Genomic DNA, 11,005 nt, shown 5'->3' with positions numbered 1-11,005 from the left:
CAATAAACAAGGAAACAATCATAGAAAAGTTCTAATTGTAGATATCTTCAATATTCACTTAGTAGTATAGCCTACCATCTGTTAGTTGCCGAAGTATCATGACACCCAGATCTTCTGTACATTTTATAAGAATGACAATCAGATTGGACCTTTGCAAATACCCTTGGTTTAACACACCAAAACAAAAATCACCCTGATTACGGGGTACACGGTGGTGTACAGTACAACAATTTTCAAAATCAACCCACCTGAGAGTGTAGTATTTGTAATCTTATTAAAAAAAAGCAGGAAAGCTCATTCTAAAACTGTGATATATTTTTGGATATAAAATGAGTTAATTAGAAATTGCAGGAGTCAATAAAAACTAAACAGACATTGGACTTAAAAACACATCGTCGGTGGTTGGAGTAATGAATTCAGGAAGATGCATGGCACAAGGAAGAAAACGGCTAATTAGAAGATCAAAATAAAAAGCGCTTACTTTAATGATCAATATTAATTTATTTCAATACATACATTACACAATGCTTTTGAACTAAAGCACTTAAAGATTACTGCAACAAGTCCTAAACAACTGTAACTATGACACCATTGAACTCATAATGTTTATGCACTTCAAAATAAAGACCGGAGTACAGCAGTAGGAGTTAGCCTGTGAAGTGGTATACTGTATTAACTAGTGGGCGAAAGGCAGAGCCCACAAATTTGTATTTTTGTTAGGAGTGCCATCTGACGCAAACAAAATCTTGAGTTTAGTGCTCAAATGGACATTTTCTGGTCATCTTCCGTTTTAATCTTTCACCTTCATCTCCATTCATATCTTCGCCCTTGTCATCCATAGGGCCTAAAAACATACACAAAGTTTAGGCCTACACAAATATATACTTATGATATTAAAAGCTACAATACTAAAGTTGCACCTAAAATCTCAAAAAAGCAATAATGCTTATCCTTAACCTGTGATATATTTTTGGATATAAATGTGTTAATTAGAAATTGCAGGAGTTAATAAAAAATAGACAGACATAGGACTTAAAGCCGTGCTGCACGGGGAGGTAAACGGCTATGTAGATCAAAGTAGGAAGCGCTTACTTTAATGATGAATATTTATTTATTGTAACACATATACATTACACAATGCTTTTGAACTGAAATTAATATTTCACAAACCACTGTGCTATAATTTAACGTATACTACACAGAATTCTTTATTGATAAGAAAAAGGAGCACCTAGTAGTATGTAATAAAGATTTGTTTTATTATGAGAATAGCACTTGAAGAAAAACGGTTGAAAATAATTTGGTCATGATTCTATGTTTACAATAACGATTCTATTATGCTAGATATTTATATGTCACAATGCCAGTTCTAGAATATATTTAATTAAATGTTAAAATCAATTTTTAAGTAATTGATAACTTTGAAAATTACCTTATTGAATACCATTAAAGATTACTGCAACAAATGCTAACCAAGCAGTTCTTCTGAACTGTAACTATGACACCATTGAACTCATAATGTTTATGCACTTCAAAATAAAGACCGGAGTATAGCAGTAGGAGTTAGCCTGTGAAGTGGTATACTGTATTAACTAAGTGAGCGAAAGGTAGAGCCCACAAATTTGTATTTTTGAGTAGAGTGCTATCTGATGCATACGAAATCTTGAGTTTAGTGCTCAAATGGACATTTTATGTGTCATCTCTGTTTTAAGTCTTCCACCTTCATCTCCTTTCATATCTTCGTCCGTGTCATCCATAGGGTATGAAAACGTACAAAAATTTTAGGCCTACACAAATAAAGACATATGATATGAAAAGCTACAATACTAAAGTCTCCACCTAAACAATATAGATACATTTAATATTTAGGTAAAAAATTGATGGATTGAATTAATAGCCTAGACATAGGCTTGCTTAAATTGAAAGGTGCAACACTGTAAAAAATTATAAACTCAACTACAAACAAATTAACATTTAAATGTGGTTTTGAAGATTAATAATAGAAATATCACCCAACCACGTACTACAGGTTTTAAGAAGAAACATCAGAGCCTTTAGTGAACTACTGTTAATCAACTTTTAGGTCATGGTTTACTAGTTACTAAATACTGAAATAACATAATACTAAAGAAGAATAAATATCAGGTAGAATAAAATATTCTTACCTGAACTCTCAATGTAAAGGAGAAAGGCCATCACTATAGGTGTCAGGAAAAATCGACATGGCTCATGTGTTCTTAACTCATAAGTTACAGGTGTTCCCAATTTGAATGGATTTTGAGTTCTTATCTTTAGCCTGTCTCTTGGATGCTTCCACTTAGCAACTAATACTCTGCATGCAGAGGCAGCATTACCTCCCTTACATATAAGGAGAGAATTCTTAACAGAGAAAATATTGTTTAAAACACTAAGTAATCCACAACACCCATGCTATGTGAATATAAGATATTTACATGCAGTAGCTTATCATCATAAGTACTGGGTCAAAAAAACCAAACCTCTATACATGGAACTGGTGAACACAGTAGATAATCTGGCGAATCTAAACAATATTGCAGTAAGTGATTCAAATCTTTTGGAATTCGTTGATAGCCCCCTACTGCTTAAGAACTTAAAAATATCATTTGAACTACAGATTGATGACACAGTTGGGAAAAAATCATTACTCCCACCAGAAGCCATTAAAGCATTATTTCTAGAATTAATGAGAAAGAAATATGAAAACTATCTAAGAATTTACACTGATGGCTCACGAAGCAAGGATGGCGCAGGCTCTGCCGTGTATATACAGGACTTCAATAGAATACAAATATAAACTTCCAAACCAGGCATCCAGCTATTCCGCAGAACTGTATGCCATAAAGAAAGCTGTTGAAATAGCAAACGAACAAAATTATGATAACATTGTAGTGTGTTCTGACTCAAAAGCTGCTATACTAGCCATAAAGGCAGCAAGTTCAGCAGATTATGAAGAAAATCTGGCATCAGCCATTACAATCTGCATGATGAGAGGTAATAAATACTTCACTTTTCAATGGGTAGTAAGTCATGTGGGGATAGGTCCCAATGAACATGTAGATAGGCTGGCAAAAGAGGCAACCCAAGCAGGTGAAGAACCAACAGATTTTAAAGTGTCATTGAAAGATTTTGTTGGCGCAATTAAACAATCACTACTTGCCCCTGATAGCCCCTCCCCATGGTATAATAATTACAAACTGAGTAGAAATAAAATAGTAACGATAAATAGACTAAGAATTGGACATGCTTGGGTTAATGAAACCCTATTTAAGATAAATTGTTATTTCACTCCGTTATGCCTCAAATGCAATGCAGGTTCCATAGAAAGTCTTCAACATTTAATCTTTGATTGTGTGCAATATAACGACTTCAGACATGAATTGCTCACTAAACTGAAAGCGAAGAAAATATATCCACCTTATACAGGGTGTATATTATGTCTGGAAACACCCAAATATATCCTTTAATAATTTAAATATAAATTTGAAACCTCTTACAATCGTGATAGAGATTAGGCATCTACTTTTTGGAACAATGTTTTGTTATGTCACACCAACGGGGGACGTCCTGCCGAGGGTATCGTGAATATTCTTAATGGAAGCCTATACCCTTGTGATACATAATTTTAAAGGTAATAGCTTACTGAATTGAATGCCACAAACCGCATCTCAAGGGAATTATTCTATCAGAAAATAGAGCATTTTTAGTATTGAAAATTTACTGATGTTCAACAATGTAATTTTAACATGGTTCTTGCCACAAAAATGTGTTACACTAATTTTTTAGCATTTTTTTTTAAATAAATTAAAATTAAAATAAATTAAATAAAACAAAAATTTCATTTTAAGCTGGTTCTATTAGCACAAATTTGCCAGTTTTTATTACAGTACAATTATGGAAATACTTATGTTATTGATTTCTTATTACAAATAAAAAATAATGTATGCTTGTTAGAAAAGTCTTACAACAAACGTTTTACCTGCATTTGGTGTCAAAGCAATTGTTCGAACTGTGTTCCTTCTAACGGTTTGACAATGAGCCAATCTTGTGTAAAATGATTCGACAGAGTTGCCTAACATTTCTTCAGTTATCAAAGCAATCTCCTCTATAATACCTGTTTCTTAGGTCTTCCAAATTATGAGGCTTTCTTCTATAAACATTGGATTTTAAATGACCCCATAGGAAATAATCGATTGGTGACAAATCCGGAGATCTTGGAGGCCAATTCGATTTCTCCTCTTCGGCCAATCCATTTATGAGAAAAACCTTAAATCCAAATACTCTCTTACCTGTCTCCCATAATGGGGTGGAGCACCATCCTGCTGAAACCATACATTATCAAAGTATTCTCCTGATGCAATTTGAATAGCTGGAATTATTTCATTTTTGGAGCATATTGTAGTAAAGTTCGGCATTTAAATTTTCCATTTATGAAAAAGGGTCCAACAATTTTGTTACCTAAAATTCCACACCATACGTTCAGTTTTTGTGGTTGCTGTGAATGGGAACTCAGTAATCCAATGTGGGTTTTCACTAGCCCGAGTAACGGCAATTGTGCTGTTAACATTGCCATTTAGGAAAAAAGTTGCCTCATCAGAAAATAGTATGTTGGTCAGAAAATCTCTATTGTCATCACATTTGCGCATCACAAGTTCACAAAACTCAACTCTTCTGTCGTAATCATCCTCACTTAACTGTTGGACTAAATGAACTTTAAATGGTTTGTATTTATTAATTTTCAAAATCTTACTCACAGACATAGGGTTGCATATCATGTTGCTGTGCAGCTTTTCTGAGCGATGTATGTGGGTCTTCAATAAATGTTTTGCAAAACATCTAGTTGCATGTTCTTCATCTGTTGCAGATTGTATCCTACCCGACTTTGGCCGATTACGTACACTCCCTGTCATTTCAAAACGCTCAATAGTTTTTTGATATTGTTGAAACACTTATGGGATTCCTTTTCTGGGAAAGTGTCATTAAACAAATTACAAACTTCCCGATAAGATCTTTGACGATCGCCATATCCTCGCATCATCAACAGAGTAATTCGTTCTCTTTCAGACAATTCCATTAAAATGCCAAATAAAAACTGAACTACTGTAATTAGATAACTTGTTGACAGCAATGCTTCAGAGACACTGATTAACTCGACAGGAATGATATGACCTTTGTCCATTTGTAATTCCCAAGCTTAGACCTGTCTAGTGAAAGCTCCATGCTCAACAAACTGAAACCTGTAGACCAGATGATTAATAACACAATAATGTTTCTCATAGGCTAGTGACCTTTGTCTCTTTAAACCTTCCTTCTGACTGGAAAACACCAAGTTACAGATTCATAAGTAATCAGAGAAAGTGACTCATAAGTTTTATTCATTGTAATAAAAACTGGTAAATTTGTACTAATGAAACCAGCTTAAAAAATAAATTGTTTATTTTATTTTAATTGAACATTTAAAAAAAGCTAAAAAATTAGTGTGTAACACATTTTGTGGCAAGAAACCATGTTAAAATTACATTGTTGAACATCAGTAAATTTTCAATACTAAAAATGCTCTATTTTCTGATAGAATAATTCCTTTGAGATGCGGTTTGTGGCATTCAATTCAGTAAGCTATTACCTTTAAAATTATGTATCACAAGGAAATAGGCTTCCATTAAGAATATTCACGATACCCTCGGCAGGACGTCCCCCGTTGGTGTGACATAACAAAACATTGTTCCAAAAAGTAGATGCCCAATCTCTATCACGATTGTAAGAGGTTTCAAATTTATATTTAAATTATTAAAGGATATATTTGGGTGTTTCCAGACATAATATACACCCTGTATATTGAAAGGTCTTTTAACAAGCTTTGATATGGAAATAATACTGGAAATTGTAAGTTTTCTTAAATCTATAAATAAGGTAATATAACAAAAATAAAAACACAAACTAACATAACTTAAGTCTTGAAAGTGACGTTACATACAAGAATGTTTATCGAGGTTCCATGCTCAAAGTAAGCAGAACCTGCTGAAACTCAGCAAACAAGAAGAAAGAAAGAAGAAAGAAAGCTTCCACTTAGCTTTATGAGTTAGTAAATGCATGTGAAATTGTGAAAACTCAAATTACGCCTATAACAAATTAACTGGTTGGTGTTTGTCAATTTCTCACTGTTTGAAACGACAAAATGTATAATTATATAAATATTCAATTAATAAATAGATTTGAAAACGATGAAAAGAACGAATGTTATTTCATGTTGTGTAAAAACATAATATGATTGAATTTTTCTAGACTTGACTGTTAGGAACAGAAATATTGAAACGACAAAATGTATAATTCAATTAATAAATACATTCGTAAACGATGACAAAAATGAATGTTTATTTCATATTGTATAAAAACATAATGATTGAATTTTTCTAGACTTGACTGTTAGGAATAGAAATATTCGAATACAAGGGTGCTTTTGGATACACTGTATTCGACTCTCCGATCACTAAGCAGTAAGCTGGACTGATAATTAGTAGTATTTTTTTTATTTGTTCACGTCCATTCCACCGTTCCACTGATAGTGAAGGGAGAATCGAATACAACAGAGGGGTATTATACTATAGAAAGGTATTATATTATAGAAAACAAGATCCAGATATAATATCTGGATCTTGTTTTCTCATCCATCCCTGGCTCTGTAGTAATCCCAGCTCTGGACGTACGTATCTCGGTAGATGCACAACATTCGGCGCTCTCCATCTTTTTGAACCTAGAAAAGGCTTCTTTCTCTACCAATGCAAGATATGTGCATGATTTCCGCCGTTGCAATATAGATGCCATATTCAATGACCTGCAAGACATTAGCTAACTATCCATTACTATACTCGTCAACTGATATGGAAGCTTATTTTAACAGTTTCTGTGAAACTATACGCCAAACCCATCGAGAACACTCTTGTGAAGAAAATTTACTCGACAAGCTTTCCCAAATAGTTCTTTAACGGCCTTAAACGGTTGATTATTGATAATAAAATGGCTAACAAGAAGTACAAGATGTCTGAAAAGCCTTCAAATTTAGAAACTTTTCGTAATTTAAGAAGGTAATGCAAAGACCTGGCCAATACTTGTTTCTACGAACACACCAGTAATATTGAAAATAGTATACCGTACCTACCAATATCATATCATTTTGGTCCCACATTAACAACATGAAGTCGTAGCTCTACTGTTCCTACCATTCTGAATTTCGGTTCTAGAGCGGCTGAAACTCCAGTGGACAAGTGCGAGCTTTTCGCTGACTACTGCTCTACCGTCTTTAGTGATGCAGCTGTCTCCATTCCTACACGTGACTTTGGGTGGAATTTAACGGTTCCTCCGTATGACATATCACCAACAGATGTGGAGAAAGGCTTAAAGCACTTCATGCCACCAGGGGTGAGGGACTACATGAGATTCATCAGCTTGTATTAAAATTCTGCGCTCCTGTTCTGGCTCCACATCGTGCTGTCTTGTTCTCTGCCCTGTTAAAACTTGGTATTTTCCCGTGCTAAAGCGAGATTTGCTTGTGCCCATCTTCAAGTCCGGCGACCGTAATAATATGAGGAATTACAGACCTATTGTGATCAAGTCTGCTATTGCAAAATTATATTAGAACATAATCTTGGACCACCTATACTTTCATTTGCGGAAGTGAATATCCCTGGAACAACATGACTTCCTACGGTCCCGCTCAGCCATTTCTGACCTTCGAGTTTCAGGAGTATGTAATGTCGTCCTTTGGAGACTCAAGCCAAGTGGACTGTGATTACTTGGATTTTATCTAAAGAGTGAACCACCACCTGCTGATTGCAAAACTTGAGTGTTATGGTGTGCGTGGCTCACTCTGAAGTGGTTGGATAGTTACCTGAAAGACAGATTTCTTATGTAAAATTTGACGGCCTTGCCTCTAGCCACTTTAAAGTTTGATCAGGGTCCCTCAGAGGTTGCATCTGGGCCCCATTCTCTTTAGCATATCTATGAATGACGTCGGCAGTGTTATTACTGCGAACTTCCTTATGTATGCTGACGATATGAAGATTTTTTAAGTCCCCGATAATCTGGGACACGAAGCAGTGCAAAGTTCTCTTAACAATATTGAAGACTGGTGTTCAGTGGACGGAATGGAGTTGAATGCGAGTGTATTGTTTTATCCTACAAACGTGGTGCTAATTCTTTCACTAATGAATATTCTTTAAAACACTTCATTGAGAAGTGCGGATAAAATAAAGGCCCTGTGGGTGATTATGTCACCTTCTCTCAGCCCCCAGGAACACATTCTGTATATCATCGCAAGAGCTAAATCATTATTGGAGTCAATATTTAGATCCACGAAACACTTCAACTCACCTTACTCTCTTGTCGTTTTGTATAAGTCTCTGATTCTCCCTGCTCTGGAGTATGGATCGGTCATTTAGCCGCCCTACCAGTTTAACCATATCGACCAACTACAGGGTATCCAGGGGCGCTTCATCAGGATGCTTGGCTCCAGATTGGGTTTCACCTACCGCACAACTCTTATAAGCGAGGTCGAGAGTCAATTTAAACCCTTATCGCTGGATAGAAGACGTCAACGCACGGACTTTTGGTAACTCTTTTCAAGCTGGTGAATGGACTTTTTGACTGCCCTGGCCCCCTCAGTGGTATTGACTTATCCTCCATCTCAAGAGGAACTCGTTCGATAACCATCATCCGTAGACGCTACCATCCTACTTACTAAGCTTATCACAGCGGCCTCTCTAGACTTCTCAGAACTGGAATTAATGCTGCTTCACACGTTGACTTCTACAATGAGACTGTCGCAACATTCAGAAAGAAATGCCTTCCCTTGTAAATACCTAACTAGCAGCTGCCCCCCTCTCTCTGCACACACACACACACACACACACACACACACACACACACACGCGCGCGCGCGCGCGCGCACGCGAACACACACACACAACTTTAATACTTTAATTAATACTGTTATACAAATATTTATATTGTTATATTATTAATTATTATATATTATATTATTAATATATAGATATAATATAATACATTATTATTTATATATTATTATTATGTTATATTATTATTTATTGTATTGTTACTGCTGATGTTATTAAGGTATGACGTATGATGGTTATTGGTTATTTAGAGGGTAGTAAAGTCTTTGTATTATCAATTTATTTATATGTTTAATGTTTAATGACTTATAATTTAAGTCATGTTGTGGAATCAAAATATTAATATATATTTAAATGCTATTATAATAAGTATACTTTAAATGTTCAAAAGTTAAAATGGCATTGCAGTGTGTATAAATAATAAATTCGAACTATGTACTAACTACCACCACTGTGCATTTTTTTGTACTGTTCACCACGTGTGACTGGTTTTTGTAACACACGAGCTCCTCATGGGTCACCTGGATAGAGTGATCACACGCTGAGGAGAGAAAGAATGCGGGCAGAGCCGAGCAGTACAGACAACCCCTGAACATGCGGCTGATAGCGACCTCAATTCGGAACGGTTCTCATTTCTATTATCTATTACGAATTAATGAGTCGTATTATATCCGAAAATATCTGCAAAACATAGAAATTATATAGAACGTATACTACATTAATGTTTATCGAATTAATTATATTAATATTGAACTTTCTTTATAACTCCAAAGACACTTGACAAAATGTGAGATGGTGCACAACGAATAAAGTGTCATAATTTCTTCATATTTTGCATATAGTCTTAAAACGACGGTACCTAAATATATTTTTTGTTTTCTGTAAACTATTCAAATTAATAGGGTAAAAGCAACATATTACAATGTGGAGTCTTTAATTGGTAGTAAATAAATTAATAATTACGCTACAAAAGCTGTAATAAGAGTTATGTAATAGTTGTAATAAACTAAGGGAATTAAAAAGGAAACTTGCGACTAAATGTTCAACCAAAAACATAATTATAGAAATATGACAAAATCAATGACAAATGCTTGACTTAAATACCTAACATAGCACGTGACATAATTAATAAATACAAATTTTTTCTAATTATACTATAGTAATGTAAATGACAAATTCAGTTTAAGATAATATATGAGTATATGTTTGGTTTACAAATTTAAATACCACTTTTGTGGTTGCGTAAAAATATTTATGTAATATATATGATGAAAATAATTTAGTCCTACTGATCTCTAATGCTACGAATATACAGATTTATGATACAATTACATTTACACTCATTTATACAATTTATTAAAGTCTCCCAATGTCACTCAGAAGGCTTAATTCCAGAGAAATTTCTATCTTTTTCCCCTTTGTGAGGCCTCTCTGCGAGGGTTTTTTTGTTATTTTTGGTGGAAAGAAAACGTATCTGTTTAGTTTGTCAGATTAATTGCCTGTTATTAATTACGTTGTAAAATCAAGGTTTAATTACATTGGTAAATCAATTGAATTGTGCTGCATCCTGCAACATCCACCTTTGAAAATGTAATTTAAATATATGTGTGCTGTACCAAAGTACGGAAAGGGGTTTAACTCAGAGTATAAGCTGGAAATACAGTGATACATTTTAATAGGTTTGCCAGGTACTAAAATAAATTAAATCCAGAGGAGTACGGAGCGAGAACGCGCGGACTGCTCATTCCACTATTCCAATATACGGGCTATCTGTATTTGGCAGGTGGGACCAATCCATCCCCACTCTTTCTCTCCGTAGCGTATAATCACTCCATCCAGGTGACCCATGAGGAGCTCGTTTTGTAACACTAAGTCTGTTCAGTAACAAACGGATGTAAATGAACCTGCCTCCGTCTGATACTAAACAAAATGTTCAAGTAGTTCATCTCATTTACGCTAGGAGCTCCACCTAGCGTTGGGTGTTTTCACTAACATACATCTCTTTGCCACCAAACATATTATCGTTTTCAGTAAGGTTTGCACTAGTTAACTCGACATTCATTTGGCACTTACATCCC

The 11,005-nt window shown here is 34.8% G+C and overlaps 1 long non-coding RNA gene across 1 annotated transcript; it reads right to left on the bottom strand.

The window, feature by feature from the left end:
- Positions 1-481: 481 nt before the first annotated feature.
- LOC124368662 lies at positions 482-3,433 on the bottom strand. The gene is made up of 2 exons (XR_006922982.1): positions 2,166-3,433; positions 482-844 (listed from the first exon to the last, which is right to left on the bottom strand). It is a non-coding gene; the product is annotated as an uncharacterized LOC124368662 (long non-coding RNA).
- Between the last annotated feature and the right edge of the window lie 7,572 nt (positions 3,434-11,005).

Source organism: Homalodisca vitripennis, chromosome X, assembly GCF_021130785.1.
Source record: "Homalodisca vitripennis isolate AUS2020 chromosome X, UT_GWSS_2.1, whole genome shotgun sequence".
NCBI lineage: Eukaryota > Metazoa > Arthropoda > Insecta > Hemiptera > Cicadellidae > Homalodisca > Homalodisca vitripennis.
Note: the sequence above shows the minus strand (reverse complement) of the source record. Positions and strands in the feature narration are given on the sequence as shown.